The following is a 3,209-nucleotide window of genomic DNA, read 5'->3' on the forward strand; positions in this document are numbered from 1 at the left end:
AACTCAGTACAGGGTCTAACCTGTTTGCCTAGTAATGAACATTGAAAATGTATAAAACAGTTCTTTTTCAGGCACTTTGGTTTCCAAGGGGTATCAGTCTATCAAACAATTTTACCAGAAAGCAGAGGTCAATGACTGACTTCACAGTGGTTTGGTTAAAAAATTCCAATAGCATCAAGTTAGAAAAAAAGAATGAAGAATAAATCAAGAACTCCAGTCAGGAAAATAAATAAATAAATAAAATTAGGAGACCCAGTAGGAAGGGGCAAAGTCACAGGGGTTTCATTTCATGGCTGACCATTGCTTCTCGACTTAAGGGTAGGACTGTGTCTATCTTCTTCATTTTTCAACTCATAAAGGATACAGAGAGCTGAGATCCGCAGGTTTTGTTCTTGTGGATGAAAATCCATGGGCAGAGTTCTACTGGTGAGCATCATAAATTAGGAAGCCAGGTTTTAAGGTCCAGAGATCAGATTTAATGAGCCAACATGCTTTGGCTAATGGCTTCCTGTAGAAGCAAATAAGCTCCTGGGGAAAAGGCAAACTGACAGCCTCCATGGAAGGTCCCAAGTACAGAAGGAGCTTCAAAAACAGCCATGAGTTGGCTAGAAGACTAGTACTTCATACACAATGTAATTCAGGAAAGCGGTTAGTGAAAATAAAGTCAGGTCAGATGTACAGAGACCTTTTAGTTCTCTTCTTGGGCTCCAAGTTGGGATTTTTCTATCAGTTGCAAAAATTGTAAATTAATAATGAAGAGTACAAAGCCATTGCCAGTATTAACAATTACCATGCTTACCTCAAACAGAAGGAGAAAATCGGCAGAAAACTCAGAAAATTCACACATACACACCCCAAAAAACACACACACACTTTGGCCAGTAAACATGAAAAATGTTTAGGCATATTAATAACAAAGAAATGAAATGAGATATTACTTTTTCCCATAAGATTGGCAAAGTTTTTTTTCTTTTTTAATGGTAACATTCCATGCTACTAAACATGAGAAGGGAGAGGCATTCTCAAACACTGTTAATGAAATCGTAAACTGTTACATCTTTCTAAAAATCAGATTGACAATGTATTATTCAAAATTCCTTGCACACATACTTACCAAGTACCTGTTATTTGTAAGGGTCTTAAAATGTATATTTCCTTTTACCTATTAATTCTCTACCTAGGAATCTGTTGAGAAAGGGTCAAAGATTCTTACAAAAGGATGTTTACTGTAATATTTAAAATAGTGAAAAACAAAAGAGATATAGCTAAATAAATTATATTCTGAGTGAAATTGTTTTTGAAGAAAATGTAATGAATGTGAAAATGATAACATAATATTCTGTGAAAAGATGGGATACAAAAATTTTACAGAAATATTTCTACTCATATGCCAAACCTTAGCAGTTCTGCATGCTATGGGTAATTTTTATTTTCTTCCTGTGCCTTTCTATGTTTCACAAATTTTCTATAAGTGTTTATTAATTTAAAAATTATAAAAAAGTGGTTAAGAATTCTGGGAAGATAATGGCTTAAACAAGCCACTGTTCTGACCCTCCCCATATAAATACAACAAGAAATACAACAAGGGAACAGTGTTTGGCTTTGAGGGATTCTGAATTCGGGAGCAGAGGAAAGCAGTGGAGAACCGCAGACAGGCAAGAATCAACAAATCGACAAGTCGTACGCAGTAGGAAAATTGCTTTTCCCACCATCCCTGCCCCTCCTCCAGCCATGCAGGCCACCAGCTGCTGTGAACTGAGGTAGTAGCCCCAGAAAGAGCCTGCTTCCTCAACCACCATAGCTTCTGCCTGGACAAACGGACAAGACCCTAAACTTCTGCCCTAAAATCAACGAAGCAGACCTCCCTGGAGGCCCATTCAGAGTGTGTCAGCACCTCCCCTACCCAGACACTGTCAGATGCAAGCCAAGAAGGCTCATGTAGCGGCGTCTGCTCCCACAGTCAACACTCTACCTGCCTTCTTGCACACCCCACAGCTAAGGTCTCTGAAACCAACAAGACAGACATCCCAGGGAGTCAGTTCTGGTCTGTCTACACCCCTGTCAGATAGTGCTGAAGACTGCTGACCGAGGCTGCTGTGTGCTAAAAATCAGGCATCTTTAGTGGAAGCTACACCCATAGCCAACATACTCCAGGCAAGCCCTGAGAGCAAAAGGCCGAGCTCTCTGGGGGTCCGCTTTGAGTGTACAAGCACTTCCCCTACCCGGACACTGTAGAATGCAAGCCGACTGTGAATTGCAACAGAAGGCCTGTGCAGTGGAGTCTGCCCCCATAGTCAACACTCCACTGGCTTCCCTGTGTACCTCATAGCTCACAACTCTGAAACCAACAGGACAGATCTTCCAGGGACTCGGTTCAGGTCTGTCTGCTACTCCTGTCAGTGCTGAGGACTTCTAACTGAGGTTGCTGTGTGCTAAGAAGCAGGAATCTTTAGTGGAAGCTACACCCACAGTCAACATACTAGAAGGCATGACCAAGTGGAATTTATTCCAGGAATTCAGGGAAGGCTCAGCATTAGAAAATCAATCAATATAACACACCACATCAACAGAACAAAGGAAAAGAACCACATGATCCTCTCTATGGATGAAGAAAAACATTTGATCAAATCCAACACCCTTTCTCTTGGGCTAATATTTTCCTTGCGTTTTTGGTGTTCTTCATAACTGATTCTTTTTGGTACGGTGGCTCTGTGTATTTCTTTCATCTTCTTTTGATGTTTCCTGTGTCATTCAACATTTTGTCCATACAATCTTTAACTATTGCAACTCAAGGCTTGGGTTTTCTTCAGTTCTTTCAGCTTGAGAAATGCCTATCGTGTTCTTCCCTTCTGGTTTTCTAGTGCCAGGTTTTTGCACATGGCATTGTAATACTTTACTTTGAACATTTTGATCAAAGTTTCCATAAAGATTCCTGGTCAAAAAGGGGAAAATGCAGGATGGAATTTCAAATTCTCATGTACTCTAGGCTTTCTGGAGCCATGGAGGGTATATGAACCCATGAAACTATTACCCTGAGATAATCTCTAAACCTTAAACCAAAAACATCCACTGAAGTCATCTTAAAACGGAACAACAGTTTAGCTTAACTAATAAAAAAGGTCTGCCTTGAGCATTAAGCTCTTTTAAGAACTATCTATACAGAATCAAGGACACAATGGTGGCACAGTGGTTAAGAGCTACGGCTGCTA

At 40.2% G+C, this 3,209-nt stretch overlaps 1 protein-coding gene across 4 annotated transcripts in view; it reads right to left on the reverse strand.

Moving 5' to 3' along the window:
• The window catches only part of FTO (FTO alpha-ketoglutarate dependent dioxygenase), a 412,272-nt gene that overhangs the window by 122,392 nt on the left and 286,671 nt on the right, over nt 1–3,209 (reverse strand). The gene's annotated exons all lie outside the window — the stretch shown is intronic.

Source organism: Loxodonta africana, chromosome 21 (genome assembly GCF_030014295.1).
Source record: "Loxodonta africana isolate mLoxAfr1 chromosome 21, mLoxAfr1.hap2, whole genome shotgun sequence".
In the NCBI taxonomy this organism is placed as follows: Eukaryota; Metazoa; Chordata; class Mammalia; order Proboscidea; family Elephantidae; genus Loxodonta; species Loxodonta africana.